The sequence below is a fragment of the Pinus tabuliformis genome, chromosome 3_1 (genome assembly GCF_031772625.1).
Source record: "Pinus tabuliformis cultivar Carrire ecotype Pingquan chromosome 3_1, CPIR1, whole genome shotgun sequence".
Classification (NCBI taxonomy): Eukaryota; Viridiplantae; Streptophyta; class Pinopsida; order Pinales; family Pinaceae; genus Pinus; species Pinus tabuliformis.
The window spans coordinates 38,420,833-38,440,863 of NC_142301.1; the positions used below are offsets into that span (position 1 = coordinate 38,420,833).

General features: G+C 35.9%; 1 pseudogene; it reads left to right on the forward strand.

The window, feature by feature from the left end:
- Nucleotides 1–254: 254 nt before the first annotated feature.
- LOC149185663 (magnesium-protoporphyrin IX monomethyl ester [oxidative] cyclase, chloroplastic-like) lies at nt 255–19,808 on the forward strand (annotated as a pseudogene).
- The last annotated feature ends 223 nt before the right edge of the window (nt 19,809–20,031 follow it).

Genomic DNA, 20,031 nt, shown 5'->3' on the forward strand with positions numbered 1-20,031 from the left:
GGCCAGTGATAAATAAGGAAATAATAGGCAAATGACCAAACCGTGTGCTATCAAAATAGTTCCAAAGAGGTGCTTCCTATTAATGATTAGGAGGTGTAGTTAAGAATCATTTTTATTAGGATGTTCACAACTAAAGAGGACATGATTCTTTGGCAACAATTTGTTTAATTTGGAGAATTTAATGGCCCCATCAACACATTAGAATGCCAATAAAAGGGAGAACTACTTAACATAGCACAAGTGAACCTAATAGGATGGATGTGGATGGGGCTTTGGAGCTTTATCAACTTGTTTCTTGGGTACTTTTCCAGATTGGTTTTTTATTTTGCTATTGGTAATAACTAGTCCACTTGCAGCCTTATTCACCGTATTAGGAGGAACATAATTTCATTTTGATAAAAAAGAAGAGATTTGTAGTTCACGGTGCCTTACATCTTGATTCTTTGATAAAATAAGACACTTAAGTTTCTAAAGGGACCAACGGTACAATGTAATGTTTATTCCTAGGAAGTCTACCCAATAGATTAGGAAGGTGGAGAATTGCAACAAGGATTAGTTGGGGTGTTGTTGAGTGTATTTGAGGTGATAAAGAAGTCGACGAGTGAAAATGATGGTGTTCCTTAAGATGTTGAAGAGTTGTTGCAATACAAGAAAACAGAATACCATGCATTGACTATGTAATACATGGAGCAGTCAAATATTCCAAAAATGCACATATTTTTTTGAAATAGAACAACCAATATAGAACATCAAGGGCTAATAAGGAGAATTCCGAAATTCCGACCTCAAAAATAGAACAAAGGATCTGAAACTCTTCAAATACTCAACATAAATACCTCAATATTCAAATAAAAAATGATTTAATCTGATACCATAATGAGAAATCACAAGTGGGCTACTCACAGGATGAACAACATAGAGGAATAACTCAAACTGACAAAAAGTGAGACACCAATATTTATGTGGTAAGAACCTCACAAAGGGAAACACCCATGAAGCAACATAAAAGTTGTATCATTTCTCATGAAATGAAATATGGACACAAAAAGACATCATATGTTTTGAATCTGTTTACCTAGATTTTATTCCAAAACTAGGCCAAAGCCTTACATTTATATATACTAGTTTGTGCATCTAAGGTGGACCCAACACCTAGGCAAAGCTTGGGTCCACTTGTGACTATCTACAAATCTAGGGTTGTGCCTATATTAAGTGGCATGACTCCCAAGAACTTAAAATTCAAGTGATCCTTATGGGCCCCAACATAAGAAAAAGACCAAGCATTGAAATTTTACTGTAATACATGGATTAGTCAGATCTCCCAAAAATACATAGGTTTTGTTGAAATAGAACAAAAACCCTAGTTCTTTAAACCCTGATAATATTGAGCTCCACAGGTTTGACCTCAAAACCAAAAGAAGGGATCCAGAGCTCTTCAAATACCCAACATAACTATATTGATCATGGAATGAGGAGTGAACCTCATAAGCACTTTGATACCATATTAGGAAATCACAAGTAGGTTACTCAAAAGGATGGATACCACTTAGGAATAACTCATGCTGACCGTAAACTAAGACACCAAGTATTACATGGTAAAACCATCAAAATGAGACATCCATGCAGCAATAGAAAAGTTGTACTACTGCGCAAGAAATGAAGGGTTATACCTAGTACAATACTCTACTCTTCATCATGCAAGACAAGTGACCATCCATGATCTTTAAATAGATATCATGGACCAACTAGGTGATACAACATAGATTAGTTGTCATAAATACCTAGAACATGATGTAGAATTTTCTCTACAAATTAGCAAGCTCACTGATATCATGTAGAAATTTCACATGCAGATCAAACTGATATATGCAATGTACTAAAGCATAATACTAGATCTACATCTACCATCAACTTTGTGGAAGATAATCAACCATGAGCAACATCAATAAGAACACATATAACTGATAAGAAGGAATCAATCATGCATAACACAGAATATATCACTGGGGAAAGCACCATCATAAAACCCCAACACTGTATTATCAATCAAGTGGAGATCCTCAACAACATACAAAAAGAATAAGCTCAATAGATATCTTGTTCTCTTTGTAATCAGAAGATGAAAATCATGGACTACCTAGGCCTCAATATATAGGCTGTAAGGTGGCCTAATCATACCTGTTGTCACCTCAGGTCCAACTACGTAGTCATAGAAGAAAATGGATTCCTTCCTCATGCAAGGAATACTTACTAGAAATATCTTAGCATCTGATAGTACGCTGTCCCTCATCTATTCTCAACTGGGTCTTTGTCTGAACTGCCATGCATCAGTTATTCATGAGAGAATACTTACTTATCTGAAAATAATAGTTGTCACATGCATGCAAACATCAACAAACTATCACTCATTATTTTAACAACTTGTTAAAATAATCTAACTAGACTTGACTAGTTTAAACTAACTCAACTGATCCTCTCTACATAGAACTAAACCTTATCTCCTTTAATCAAGGGATAAATTCCTGAATCAAGAGAGAAAATAATTGCATGAACTCACAAAGACTTCAAGTTTAATTTTCCATAACTAATTAACTCATGGAGATTAATTAATTAATATTTTAAACTATTGTTATGACCAAATTCGTTTTTACTTCCTATAGTTAGACCAGGGACTACTAAAAATAGAAAGGGACCCAGAAACACTATTTTTAGAAGTTTCTATTTTTAGCAGTTTCACCTCTCACCCAAGGTGGCCAAAATGCTCATTGGCCAAACTGCTATTTTTAGCAGATCTATTTTTAGCACTTTCTAAATTTAGCATTTCTTGTTGCACATTTTTCAACACTCCCTCTCAACAAGAAAGTCTTCCTCTTGAACTCGATCCTATAACTCTAGAATTTTCTGCATGCAACACATCTACCAAGTGCAGTTGCTCCAGCAACACTCAGAACAAAAAAACTCCCAACTGACCTCTTTGTTGGGCTAGAACCATACTCTGATGCTGAAGCTCTACCTGCTGCTGACAAGTGCTCCATCTCTGACCTCTACGCTACTACAACATCTCCATGCCTCTCGCACCATTGCACCCTTCTCTATGCTACCCTGCATTATACAACACATTTGTGCCTCTCGCATTATTGTAGCTTGCATGCTCTGCGCTATCTTGGGATTCCCTGCACTGTAGCTCTCTCTGCTGCTCCATCCACATCTGTCTCTACCCAATCAGTCAGTTCCTGCTACTCCACATCAGGGCTCCCGTAGCAAGGTCTCATCCAAGAGGTTGGGTACCTCAAGGATCCTGCCCCTCCTCCTTAGGACAATCACTCTACATTGCCCCACCTGCTACCTAGAGGTATGGCTGCATGTAATCCCTCTGCCCACCTGGCTCAAAGTTTCCCCCTACTGGAGGTCTTTGCATAAGTAGATGTCTCTATTCGATCTCCACTCAGCTTCCCTATTGTGGCTACTCCACAACCTCCTGAAGTTGTTGCACCAATTGTGGCTCCTTTTAAAAATAACCATGCCTACACCTGAGACACTAGTTATACTTTTCATCATTACCCATCGCTATGAGTATCTGGAGATCTTTCTCCTCCAAAGTACTGAACAAACTCTTATCACCGGTCATGTGAAAAGAAGCTCCACTGTCAAGAAACCAACCACTTCCCAGCATGGATGAAACCATGCATGCAAAGAGTGTGAAATCCAACTCGAACTGTGAAGCAAGTGCCTCACCTTCATATCCTTCCCCGAATACCTCCTTGGATTTCCCCTATGGACAATTTGCAGCATAATGTCCCACCTCATGACAACGAAAGCATTGCACTTTTGATTTGTCATCCTTCTTCCCACCATTGGAAGAATTGATTCGGAAAGAGAAACCTTCTCCTTCCCCTTCTTTTCCTTACTTGTTAAGGCACAGTTCTCCTCATCCTCTAAGGATGAAGAACTGTCTCTGGTGCTCTGTTTGATCTCCTCCTGCATCAAATCCAACCATAGTAGTTCCCAATCTGGCAGTTTCTCCCTTCCATTAACTGAGTCCTAGTAGCTATACCAACCCTTAGGAAGGCCAAGGAGTGCTAGACTCACCATATCATCATTAGTTGTCACGACCCCTACACTTTCAAGCTCATCCCTGCATGTGATGAACTTGGTCAGATACATAGAGATCATCTCATCCTTTTAACACTTGATCTTTTGAACTTTGTCTTTCACTTCCAGCTTCCTCACTTCCAGCTTCCTCTGATCACTACTATTCTGATATAAATCTTTCAATGTTTTCCACATTGTATGCGAAGTCTCCTTCCCATGGAGGCTTGAGATAATGTGATCTCACACTCCATCCAAGAGAATTCTCCTAGCTCTAGCCACACACTTCTTCCATTCCGCCAGTTGAGTAGCATCAGTAGGCTTAGGGACTTCTTGATCAATGAAGTCCTTAAGGTCGTTATCTTCCAATATTGCCTCCATGCAATCCTTCCGAGCTGTATAGTTTGAGCTACCATCAAGGGCATACTCAAGCCTCAAACCATAGAACGCCATTAGTGAAATAGATGTGATCAGAACTTGAGATCTATACCCTGAATAATAAACTTCGAATTCCTTCTTCTATACTTTCTTCTTTGATCGCCTATGCTCCGATACCATGTAGAATTTTCTCTACAAATCAGCTAGCTCACTAATATCATGTAGAAATTTCACCTGCAAATCAAATTGATATATTCAATGTACTAAAGCATAATACTAGATCTACATCTACCATAAACTTTGTGGAAGCTAATCAACCATGAGCAACATCAATAAGAGCACATATAACTGATAAGAAGGAATCAATCACACATAACACAGAATATATCACTGGGGAAAGCACCAACATAAAACCCCAACACTGTATTATCAATCAAGTGGAGATCCTCAACAACATACAAAAAGAATCAGCTCAATAGCTATCCTGCTCTCTTTGCAATCAGAAGATGAAAATCATGGACTACCTAGGCCTCAATATATAGGCTGTAAGTTGGCCTAATCATACCTTCTGTCACCTCAGGTCCAACTATGTAGTCATAGAAGAAAATAGATTCCTTCCTCATGCAAGGAATACTTACTAGAAATATCCTAGCATTTGATAGTACATTGTCCCTCATCTGATCTCAACTAGGTCTTTGTCTGAACTGCCATACATCAGTTATTCATGAGAGAATACTCAATTATCTGGAAATAATAGTTGTCACATGCATGCGAGCATCAACAAACTATCAATCATTATTTTAACAACTTGTTAAAATAATCTAACTGGACTTGACTAGTTAAAACTAAGTCAATTGATCCTCTAAATATAGAACTAAACCTTATCTCCTTTAATCAAGGGATAAATTCCTAAATCAACAGAGAAAATAATTGCATGATCTCACAAAGACTTCAAGTTTAATTTTCCATAACTAATTAACTCATGGAGATTAATTAATTAATATTTTTAACTGTTGTTAAGACCAAATTCGTTTTTACTTCCTATAGTTAGACTAGGGACTGCTAAAAATAGGAAGGGACCCAGAAATGCTATTTTTAGAAGTTTATTTTTTTAGAAGTTTCACCTCTCACCTAAGGTGGCCAAAATTCTCATTGGCCAAACTGCTATTTTTAGACATGATATTTTTAGCAGATCTATTTTCAGAACTTTCTAAATTTAGCATTTCTTGTTGCACATTTTTCAACACATGATCACCATTAGAGCATCTATGCATGAGATAAAACAATGACCATTAGATAACCAAAGAACACATGACTATAGTACATTAGACCAAGTTGGTCTCAAGCAAATCCTATGGTCTAATATCCTAATATCCCCCCTTAAAAACAACTTGGGGTAGGACAAAGGATTTACAAAATGACATGAGACAAGAGGGAGACATTATGCCTAAACCCACTTGAGAGAGGGAATGTAACAACCTCCGGGGTAAATGTGCATATAAAATAAACATAATAGGAACATAAATACAATAAACATATCAGCCACCAAAATACATATATACATCAGTACATTTTCACATGAAAATCAATGGAATGAATTTGTTTTCATTAATAATGCAATGAACCAACCGGAGATGGGACTACCATGTTCCACCCGAGCATAGATTGGCTAAGCCAAGTCTCTCTTCAGCCAATCACCCCCGTGCCATATTCCAAACATGAATGTGGGATCTCATAGAACACATCAATAAAAACTCATCCAGGGCTTCCAGAGACCACCCACCTGTCACAAGTGTTGCAGACCATGGGACATGCAAGTTCCAGGGTCCATCAAGACTTTGACAAAGCTCAGTAGAATCAAGTGAAGACAAGGCTCTAATGTAAATCCTGCAGCATCATAGCTCATTGATGGGATCCAAGGTGATAGCGCAACAGGCTTGCGACCCCAGAGATAAACCAAGGAGCTCCATACTAACCAAGGTGACATTCACCACCTCAACCCATCAAACAGTGATTCCACCTCACGGTCCGACATCACCAAAAACCATCATCAGATTGGTCTCCATCCAAGCCTTCCAGGGCTTCCAGAGCGATCGTCCAACCAAGGCTTCCAAAACTAGTAACTCAACCCCAAGGATAATTTTAGGGGCGAATGTTCGCCCTTTGGCGAAATTAAGGGGTTTTAAATTTTTAGTGGGCGAATATTTTGTATCATAGTACATTTTTACAAATCACCTCAAATAGCCCACCTTGTTTTAAGGGAGAGGGTAAAAAAGGTAAATTTAGCCCTTGAAATTAGGACTTACAACCTTCCATTCGCCCATTTTCAAGAATAGGTTTTATTTAAGTGAATCCATTCGCCCATTTTCAAGAACATGTTTTATTTAAGTGAATCCTATGGGCCAAATACCATATTTATAAAAGAGGTATGGTAAATTAATAAAAATATAAATAAATGAGAGGTATGGTAAATAAATAAAACATTTTTTATATTTACTCCATAAGTCACCTTATATACATGTAAGGGTGTAAACAAATAAAAATATAAGTAAAGTGGAGGTATGATAAATAAATAAAAGGTTTTTTATATTTACTCCATAAGTCACCTTATATACATGTAAGGGTGTAAACAAATAAAAATATAAGTAAAGTGGAGGTATGGTAAATAAATAAAACGTCTTTTTTATACTTACTCAAAAGGTATGGTAAATAAATAAAAATATAAATAAACTAGACGTATCGTAAATAAATAAAACCTCTTTTTATATTTAGTCAATAACCCTCGTTCTATTTATCAAGGCTCAAAAAAGAGGTTTTATTTAAGTGAATCCTATGGGCCAAATACCATATTTGTAAAAGAGGTATGGTAAATTAATAAAAATATAAATAAACGAGAGGTATGGTAAACAAATAAAACATTTTTTTATATTTACTCCATAAGTCACCTTATATTTACGAACACTAAAAAAATGGGTTATATTTAGGTGAAACCTATGGCCAAAATACTATGGGACAAATACCATGGACTAGATTGTTATTAATACCATGCAAAAAACCATTATTAACCCTAATATTAGAATTAATAAAAACAAAAATGGCACATGGTATTGACCCATGGTATTCACCAAAATGGCACATGGTATTGACCCATGGTATTCACCTGGAATGTAGCCTATTTAAATGGGGGAATTAAAACAACATGTAGCCTATGCTAAGATTCACTAGGACTTTACAAAGTTTTATTATTTAGTGAAAGACTCGCCAAGATCTTACAAGATTTTATAATTGAGTAAAATATTCGCCATGCCTGGTGAGAGATTCGCCAAAAAATTATATATGCATATTATATTATTGATAAAATCGCCTTCCATTTTTCCTATATACCATGGAGATTCACCCATTTATTATATTTATAAATTTAGGGGGGTTCTTAAAATTTTCCCTGCTCAACCCACAACTTATACAGGGCTTCAAGAGCGTTTGTCTAACCAAGGCTTTCAGGACTAGTAACTCAACCCACTAAGGGCTTCCATAGCGTTTGTCCAACCAGGGCTTCCAGGACTAGTAACTCAACCCAAGCTGTTACAGGGCTACCAGAGCGTTTGTTCAACCAGGGCTTCTAGGACTAATAACTCAACCCAAGCTAAGGAAACATGAGAATGAAAAAATTCAAAGCAATGAAAGTAAACCACAATCACCATGGTTATCCAGGAAATGGCCAGGCTAGGCAATCCACTGTTGATCCAGCCAATTCTCCATGGTAATGATAGATCACAACAAAGAAACCACATGCATGTGCCATGCATGCCAAAACTAGTGAATAAATCATACATGCAACTCAATACCTACAAGAAAATATGATGTAGTTGTTGATGCCGATGCCTTCTTTCACTTTCATGTTCTTCCTTTTCCTTCTTGCTCTAGGAATCCAAGTATGCCACACCCTCTAAGAGTGCTCCATGAAAACTCTAAGTGTCCAAGAGTATGAGAGAGAGAGAGAGAATAATAAGTGAGCCCCAAAAATGAACTGACCAAGTCTTTCTAACTGATCCTCATAAGCCTTTTTATTAATGAGGCCTCTATTTTCTTCATTTTCCATTATTTTCCTTCAATTTCCTCCTCACATGCAAATTTTGACCTATCACCTTCCTCTTCTCCTAATTTCCATTATTTTCATAAATAAATGTGCCAAAATACCTTTTTGCCACTTTAATGCCTTAGCCATTGCCTTTGCCAATTTCCTTAACCATAAACAACCAAATGAACACCCCTTAGCATGTCTTTCCCACCATTTAGCTTGGAATACGTGTCCGAGTCATCCGTGGTTATTGTTTTTAACATTTATTACATGGAATTTTCACCAGGGCTGTTACAGAACCCTCCCCTTGGGGGAACACCGTCCTCGGTGTTCAATCACACATATACCTCAGTAGCCTACTGAAAGAATACATACTGCTCATGGAGCTTTATAACCCAACTCGATGTAGTATTTACAATGAATGATCTACTCAAGACATAACATCATAACGACATGACAACATACCACATGGTGAAGCTTTATAATACAACTCATTATGGTATTTACAATGATCATTATACTTAAGAAAACTCATATGACATCATAACATCATGATAACATAACCACATGATAGCATAATAACATTACACCCATACCATTAGTGGGGCTTTATAACACAACTCGTTACGGTATTTACATCCATACATGGGTGTACATATAACAACATCATCAAAATATATATACCAAAACATATGCCAAATCATATACCAAATATATATCAATCATACACTAATCATCATATAGCATATATCAAAACATCATAAGGCATATATCAAAACATCATATAGCATGTATCAACCAACACAAAGCACATATCAAATCATCATAAAGAATATATCAATCATCACAAAGAATATATCAATCACCATAAAGTATATAAGAAACCAACGTAAATAAAATACTAAACCTTCATAAAGCAACTACCAAACCACCATAAGCAACCACCAAACCACCATATCAAGCCGCTAATTCTTGTAGTTGATTTCAACTACCCCATCGGGCATGTTCATGATTCCTGTACCACACACATAGCTTCCATCAGTTTTAAAATAAATTCACATCATACCTCATTGGTAGCTCGTCAATACAGTACATTTGTAATCATGTTCGCTTCTTGTCACAACAAGTCAAACTAGCATATTTGACCAAGTCAACATGTATAAAAATATCACATCAGGTTAGCTAAAACATAACCATCAAAATCATAAATGACATGTAACCATCATAAATCAAAATCATAGATCACATGTAATCATCATGGTCTAGAATCATAAATCACATGCATACTAAAACCGAAATACAATACCAATACTTATCCTTCATCGATCCTTACTTCTACCTTGGTTCTTTCTGTAACACATTGGATTGGTTGCCACACCTGACAAACATCCAATGCCTTCTCCTCAACCATGTGCACATACGCATAGTGTGCATCACACACATACGACCAGATACGGCATGCAACTCCATGCAACACATGCATCTACACCTAACATACAACACATACTCCTACACCTAGTGTACGACACAACTCAATACATACGGATACATCTTGTGTATAAAAAAATGCATCTATCTATATCCGATGTGAAATACCACCCCAATGCATGTACCTACACAAAGTACCACACAACGAGTACACACACCACAATACCATGACTACATGATGCATATACATAATACCGCATGCCCATAACACAACATCAACGACATGCACACAATACCACATGTACACTAGTACCATATGTACAACATGTACACAGTACCACATGCACGATGTATACGCAACACCATATGTGCATATAATCACATGCATGAAATGTACACAGCACCGCATGCTCATAGAACCTTATGTAAAACATGTACATGGCACCACATGCTCACAACACAACTTGTACAATCATGAAAACAACACCATATGTACATAGTACCACATGCACAACATGTATACGACACCACATGTACAAAGTGCCACATGCACGACATGTACATAGCACCGCATGCACACAATGCCACTTGTACAATATATACACAGTTCCACACGTACATGACACCACTTGTACAATCATGCACACCACACCATATATACATAGTACCAATGTACCACATGCACACAACACCACTGTACATAACACTGCATATCCAACATGTACATAGCATCATCTTTACACAACACTGCATATCCAAAATGTATATATCACCATATGCACACATGCCGCATATATGTAATGAAGACAATACAATATGTATACAACACCCCATATGCAATATTCACACAACCCTATTTGTACCATCCTGTACATAACATTGCATAAATAACATGTACACATGCTACGTATACACAACACCACAATTTCACAAATCATAGATGCAACATGTAAAACATATACAACATATGCATAACAGTAGTACCACACATCAAAACCATATTGTCCTTAGCAAGAAACCTTGCTTCCGGTATCTCATCCATGCTTATCTGAGCATGTCGCAGACCACACTACGGTCACTTTGTTGATGTATCCTTCAACATTACATGCTATAACATAGACTTAGGCATAATACAAGTATACAATATCAAATAATATCCACATGATACTGACCTCGTATATTTGCCATCACTATTCTTCCCAATTGATTCCTCATAAGACCATGAACCTCTTCATGTTTTTCTCCTGCATAAGCAATCATTCCTCCACAAGAATGATCCCTAACAACCTTGTTAGATAGTAACATAGATACATGGATATGTACATACATATATAAATGTTAGCATAAAACAATCATGATCATGTCCAACAACGACATACATACATACATGTATACATATATATATATACTTCAACATAATCATGATCATAAAATAATTACTAGATAACATAAGGTCTAGGTTTAGAGAACTTCCTCATTTATGCACAAGCATTGAGAGAAATAGTTCCCAAAATATCCAAAGCATATGACACTGCTGATCCATTTACTTTACCTTTTCTGGTTACATTTCTTTTGTCTGCACTGCTACTGTCCATTTAGCACAATGGACCCAACCAATCTAACCAATTGTCATAGTCTTACCTTCCGCTGTGCTTATTCATGCACAGAGCTTCATCTGGGTCTTATAACATCGGTTGGGTACCAAACATCTCTCCTGATTTCCACCAAATTTCCTCTTTCCCAACCAATTCCCAAGACTCAAAACATAAAAGGCAGGACAAGAAACAAACAAGAAGAAGACCATAAAAACCAATAACAACATGACTCCACAAAAAAAGTGGTATGACCATATACTATACATAAACAAATCCACAAATCAAGCTCAACAATTCATAAAAGACCAAAAGCATGAGACTAACAACAAACACCATGACTCAATCCCCATGGTTCCCAGGGAAAGCTTAATCTGAGCCTTCTTCAAGATTTCATGGCAACATCTCTTGCCATGCAACTCCCTGCATCATGCTACCATAAACACATAATTGTCAATGTATAATTAGGCATAATAATACACCAGTTACCTCATCTTATTGTGCCAAGCACGTTTCTTGCAACTGCCCACACATGTAAACCATATGTACCAAATATCAAGACAATTATATTTATCAATTTGAAATCAACTTTTACAAACAATCATGTCATAATCCATAGTCAACTCATAGTCATTAGACATAATGCTACAGCTATCAACTACATTCAAGTACATATTGACTGTCTCAACACATATATGTTAGTACAATCATATTAAAACAAATCATTTGAACACATACTCATATTAAGAAATTCATCAATCATTTAACCACTTGCAAACATACCATGTTAAATAAATAGATTAAACAACATAATAGGCACCAAACACTCAAATATGAAATAGATGAGATAATCAACTATGAAACACCAAGTATAATACATAAGCAAACTCATACCTTAGTGTACCTCAAGGGAGGCTATCTTGTCTGCATAATCAATCTAGTTAGAGAGATATAACTTTACAACATGTCAACATAAATCATGATATCCATAATAGTAACTAACTAACATGCTCATATTACAAGCTCATCAGAATCTGTCATTCATGCATAATAATCGCATATGTATGATCAATCTAAATTAGTACGAAAACACATCACAAATATGTCATCTCATACCTGAGTATCGCAACCATAACCATTTGCATAAGTCAAACCAGGTTAACACAATACATATAACATCAAGATCTTCAACGCAATGAACATAACCATCACACATATGACCAATCCAAATTACAACATCAATATCTCAATGAAATGACCCTAATCATCAAGTTAATAGCATATAACAAAAATAAGCTATATATCATACTCATCAACAAAATACAACATAATCATCATGTTATCTAATATAAAACAGCAATAGCAATGCATACAACTACAGGTTACTATCATTCTTGACTATCTTAAACATGTGCATATAACCACACTAATCATCTAACAGCTCTCATGAATGTAACCATAACATCAAATACATATTCATAAACCTAGTGTATATAAACCTAATGCATATAAAATCCTTAACTTACATAGCTGTCGAACATACAATACCTGTATGATGATATACTCTTACCCCAAAGTTCAATGTTGCAACCTCATTATAATGACCTGCATCTCCTGCTTTATCTCAACCAACATATTAGCATCATAACATCCAATAGCACGATGATGATCTAAATTTCTTACAATGACTTCACAAGGCATGTTTGACCTACTATACAAGCATAATCATAACCAAGACCATACATGCATAACAACAAACATTACTCCATTGTGCACATTGCCACATGCAACCAACAATATGCATAAGCAATTCCAAATCAACTACACCTATGCATAAACACATGTAGTCGAACATAAGCGATCGATTCTTGTAATCAACCTACAAGACTGATACATGTAATCAAAAGATTCAAAAATGTAACCTAATATACAAGGATGTAAGTAGGTATCATGAAATCAACATGTAAGAGACATATAATTCATATATAGTGAGTCACATGTTCCGAAAATCAAGACATCATCTCTATTAATTTCAAATCAGCATTCACCAATACTAACAACCTATAAGCATACCCCCTTACTATCCATGGTCCACACTAAGGTAAAAGGGGGAAGCTACTATAATGGCCCGATCTCCAATGTCCAATTATGGAAATGGGATCTCCAAAGCTCTATTAATTTTAACCACAATTGAAAAGATTTTTTTTTTTATTTCGCATACACTTGTATGAGATTAATTCAAAACATTGCACTTATTCCACTTGTAACATAATAATTAAAAACATGCCACTTTTCCATTTCCTTACATGCAAATTTCAAATTCCTTGCATGCAACCTTTCAAATTCCATACATGCAACTCTTCAAATTAATTGCATGCAAATAGGCATATATCAGCTACATCCATATTATCATACCACAATACTATCCCATCCAAGAAAAAAATAACGTTTTCTTCAAACAATTACCATACTTTTACATTTTCTTCAAACAACTACTATACTATTACATTTGCATGTAACCATTTCTTCAAACACTTTACATGCAAACTAATATAGAAAACTATTTGCATACAAGTAAGAATATATCAACTACATAAATACTATTACACATCAATACTATCCCCAACCACAAACAACATACTAATTGGGGCATTTTATCAAACAGTTTGTATGCAATTAATCATTGAACCATTTAAGCATTTCATCAAACACTTTGCATGCAAACTAATATAGTGAATGATTAAATGCATATATCCTAAACTGTAGTAGTACAAGTTATGGGAACTGAACAATATGGTCAGTGGAATTATCCCCCACTATGGTTCAAGTTTTAAATTTTGAGATTTCATAGATGAAAAGTTATAACAAAAATACCAACACAATCCTATTTGGTGCATAATTCTAGGAGTATCGAGACAACTCGACTTCCACTGGTCATATATCCTAAAATATAGAGAATAAATGTCTGAATTTTTTTTTATCACAATCTCAATGGGTTTTCCCCTCATTGTGGAAAACATTTCAGCTCTTGAGAGTGCCCAGATGATAAGTTATAACAAAAATGTCAAGGTGACCTGTTTGAGACCTGATTTTAGGAGCATTCATAAGGCTCGACTCCCTCTGCTCATATCTCCTAAAATATTGTGACTGAATACCTGAAATTTCTACCACATAATCATTGGTATTTCTCCTCATTGTGGATTATTTTTTAGCTTCTGAAAGCCTACATAAGAAAAGTTATTGCAGAAATGCCAACGTGACCAGTTTAAAGGTGCATTCAGGAAGGTCATCTTCCTTAGATCATAATTCCTAAAGTATTTTGAACCAATATTTGAATTTTTACCACATTAGCAGTGGGAATTACCTTCAGTATGGACAAATTTTTGACTTCTAATATTCCACAGAAGAAAAGTTATAACAGATATGACAGAAAGGTCTAAAATTTAACCTTTGTTCTTCATTTTATCTCTGATAGAGCCCATCCAGTCCAAGCGTTTGAAGCATGCTCTGATACCACTCTGTAACAACCTCCGGGGTAAATGTGTATATAAAAAAAACATAATAGGAACATAAATACAATAAACATATGAGCCATCAAAATCCCTATATACATTAGTACATTTGCACATGAAAATCAAGGGAATGATTTGTTTTCATTAATAAATGAAATGAACCAACCAGAGATGGGACTACCACGTTCCACCCAACCATAGTTTGGCTGAGCCAAGTCTCTCTTTAGCCAATCACCCCTGTGCCATATTCCAAGCATGAATGTGGGATATCATAGAACACATCAATCGAAACTCATCTAGGGCTTCCAGAGGCCATCCACCTCAACCCATCAAATAGTGATTCCACCTCACGCCAGACATCACCAAAAACCATCATTAGATTGGTCTCCATCCAAGCCTTCGAGGGCTTCTAGAGCGTTTGTCCAACCAAGGCTTCCAGAACTAGTAACTCAACCCACATCTTATATAGGGCTTCTAGAGTGTTTTTCCACCCAAGGCTTCTAGGACTCGTAACTCAACCCACCAAGGGATTCCAGAGCGTTTGTCCAACAAGGACTTCCAGGACTAGTAACTCAACCCAAGCTGTTACAGGGGTTCTAGAGCATTTGTTCAACCAGGGCTTCCAAGACTAATAACTCAACCCAAGCTAAGGAAACATGAGAACCAACAAAGCAAAGTAATGAAAGTAAACCCACAATCACTATGGCTATCCAAGAAATGGCAAGGCTAGGCAATTCACTGTCGATCCAGGAAATCCTCCATGCCAATGATAGATCACAACCAAGAAACCACATGCATAACCACATGCATGTGCCATGCATGACAAAACTAGTGAATAAATCATACATGCAACTCGATACCTACAAGCAAATCTGATATAGTCATTAATGTTGATGCCTTCTTGCACTTTCATGTTCTTCCTTTGCCTTCTTGCTCCAAGAATCCAAGTATGCCACATCCTCCAAGAATGCTCCAAGAATGCTCCAAGAAAACTCTAAGTATCGAAGAGTATGAGAGAGAGAGAGAAAGAAAATAATGAGTGAGCTCCAAAAATGAACTGACCAAGTATTGCCCACTGATCCTCATAAGCCTTTTTATTAATTAGGCCTCTATTTTCTTCATTTTCCATTATTTTCCTTCAATTTCCTCCTCACATGCAAAATGTGACCTATTACCTTCCTTTTCTCCTAATTTCCATTATTTTCATAAATAAATGTTCTAAAATACCTTTTTGCCTCTTTAATGCCTTAGCCATTGCCTTTGCCAATTTCCTTAACCATAAACAACCAAATGAACACCCACTAGGATGTCTTTCCCACCATTTAGCTTGGAATATGTGTCCCAGTCATCCGTGGTTATTGTTTTTAACACTTATTACATGGAATTTTCACCAGAGCTGTTACAGGGAAGGAGGCATTACCAATTTGCAACTAATCGCAAATAGAGGAAAATAACATTCTATTTCTCCTTTAAGGCTTTATGAAAAAAGAAAAAAACCAATAAAGCTTTAAAAAAAATCCAAAATTTGCATAAGCTAAAAAGTGCTTCCAATCTTTGTGAAAATATTTTATGGTTAAGGCTACTGGCCTAGAACACAAGTCCGGCCACACCTTTAGTGCAAATCTTTATAAATTTCATAGCACAATCCTTTCAAAATTCCAAAAATTTGCTTTCCAAGCAATTAGCCCCTTCACATGGATTGAAAATTGACAAAACAAAATTGAATTGTGATGCGTTTTGATGGAGACTCCTCTCTGTAAATTCTTCTGCCCAAAAGAAAAAAAGAAAGTCTAAAACCCTCGAAGAAATGTTGTAATTTTTTTAAATGAATTTTTCAATGTATATGTTGTTGATCGAGTGCATGAGGTTGAACTGAGCTAAACCTTGAAATGCTCATCGAGTCTTCCAGGGATAAGACAAGCCCTACACAAACTCACCCAGTAACGAAGAGTTTGAACATTTGATGAGATTAACCATGTCCTCCCCTTATTTTTCTGTTGATTTGAGTGAATTGCAAGTAACCAGGAGACTCTGTGAGTCTTGTTCCAGTGGTTAGCTTGAAACTATAGAAAATTAACCCTTGTCCAAACTTTACGAAGATCCAACTCAATCTATATTCCTGATGGATTTCTCTATAGATTCTAAAACATTTTCTAGCCAAAGGTGCACAAACAGGTTTGGAATCCTTGATCATAGTGGGATGGAAGAGGGATAAAATATGCTAGAAAAATATTAGGGAACCATAGTTGAAAAAAGATCTTATACTCCCTAAATCCAAGGGCCTTTGTTAGGTCCCTATAATACTAGTGATTACCCCATTACTATTGTAGTTGTATCCCTTATTAATAGTGTTGTGCCCCTATTATCCCCATATTATTATTACTGTGCCCCATAGAATCCCTCTATTGTTATTTTTGAGGCTTTATATTATTATTGTTAGGTCAACTGGGTTATATTGTGACCCCTTAGACTCCTATATATAGAAAGGAGCTTTTGTCATTTGTATCATCCAAGAATTGTGCATTTATGTAATGTAAAGGAGGTTGCCCCCTCGAAGAGGCTGAATTCTAAGGTGTTGATCTATCTTTTCTATCTTTTTGTCAGCTGGTTTCATAACAGCCTTCCTCAATAACTGTTATAATATTTGCAATAAATACAAATTTTAATGCCAAAAAAATGTTAAAATGAGGTACTAAGTGAAAGAACTATTTAACAAACCCATTTATTCTTTCTCTAGTCAGAAGAAAAAGGCTTCATGATCTAGTAAACAAACCTGCAAATAAAACATTTCCAAATTAGCAAGATAGTCTTCTAGGGCTTTTTCTCCAGACACTTTGAATGAAGAAGAAGCCTTAGTTTCTTAACACATATATTGAGCCTCTCTAAGGCAGTCAATAGTTCTCCACCATTTACACCCTGAAATGGACCCCATCACAGTAGCATCAGGCTACACCTATGAATTCCCCTCCACTAGTTGATATTTATGGGAACCTTGTAATGCTTCCTTTAAAGGATAACTAACATCTACCCACAACCTGCAAACTTAGTATATTGGTTGTGTCAAGTTGGAGCCAAAAGCACAAGCCACTACTTTCAGCAATTTGACAGTGACTTCTCTCCTGTACACCTTACATCCAGGAGCAGAGTCTATCCTCTTTCCAATTATATGTTGAGTGACTATTAGTCTAGTAAACTTTATTAAATTCATATATATATACATATTAAAAAATAAGATATAATGTATGGGTTAATATAGTCACTTTTCCTCTCAGGTCAACATGGTTTGATGGCTTCTATTACATACTTGGCTTGATATTTTGATGACTTTGTGCGATATGTATATGGAATTACAAGAAAACATTGAGTTAAAAATTTGTATTTGATGAATATCCATTTGTATCTTGTTATGAGATGACTTGGTGAATGGGTATGTAGGAAACTGACCTAACTCGAATGTTCATTTGCAGAAAACCAACCGAGTTGTGTCTAATATATTTTCCCTCATGTCCAGAGATGAAGCTCGCCATGAAGGGTATGCTATATTACTTTTTAGACATGGTTTATTAGATCAAAGTCGTAGTTGTTTGTTTTAAAAATGGCTCCCCTTTCACAACTCCCTACATCTGTTGGCAATGCAGTTTACTAGATTGGATATATTTCCATTTGAAACTTACATTAGATAAATGATTTATTTGTAATATACATTTTTCCACTGTAATTGCATTTTATGTTGTAATATTTCTATTGACTTTATCAACTCAATCTTTGACACATTGGGTTACAAGTTTTTGAACAAGGGTTTATCATATTTCAATCTTGCATTGGACCTCGGTTTCCTAGCTAATGCACACAAATATACTTTCTTCAAGCCTAAGTTCATATTCCATGCCACTTACTTATCTGAGAAGATCGGTTATTGGAGATATATTACCATGTATAGGAAACAAAGAGAAAATCCCAAGTATCAAGTGTATCTTATATCCATGTACTTTGAGAACTGGTGCCAGGATGAGAATAGTCACGATGAATTTTTCTCGTCTTTATTAAAAGCACAACCACAATTTGTGAATGACTTGAAAGCCAATATGTGGTCAAGGTTTTTCTTTATTTTAGTGAGTTAATCATGAATTACATCTAATGTGTCCTAAAGATATAGGAAATGTGATGTATGTTATTTTCATTCAATATTTATTGGATGCTTTTTTGTTTCTTATTCCATGTGAATGATTTCCTCTGGGTACACTTGCTTTCCTTTTGCAGGTATATGTGACAATGTACCTAAATGATTGCGAGAGGACAACATTTTATGAAGGCATTAGACATAACACAAAAGAGTTCGATATGCATGTTATCACTAAGGTAGGTTAGAAGTTTCATCTAGATCACAATACTTAGAAGCCATTTTGTGCATCTAAAATTGAGTTGTAGTGATGTTTTGTGTGGGATGGATTTTAACAATATATTTTTCTCACTAATGTAAACAAACTAAACTACAACAGTGATTTTTCCTGTTGTCTTCGATTTTGAGAATACATCATTCAAAAAGAAACTTGATAGGATGGTAGACATCAGCCAACAAATAATAGCAATTAGAGAAATCCAAGCTCCTAGCTTTGTGAAGAATCTCCAAAGAATAGTTTCTTTGGTGTTAAAATCAATAGTAGCTTATTTGATGCCACCCATGGATTTTGGTTCTTTGGTACTGATTTTGAGCCACATGTTGTGTACTAGATGCGTTTCATACATGCAGAACTACATGGTTACACTATATCGTCAAGAATGGAGCTCTGTGACTCTATGTCTTTCTTTGCAGTTGTTTGACTTTTGAGATGTCCTGCCCTTTTCTAGAAAAGCATTCATATTCTCTGAGAAGATTGTCTTTACATATGCCGATGCTATACGCAACGTTCATTAGGGGAATTTTGAGGTCTAAAATGGGTCTCCTAAGAAAAAT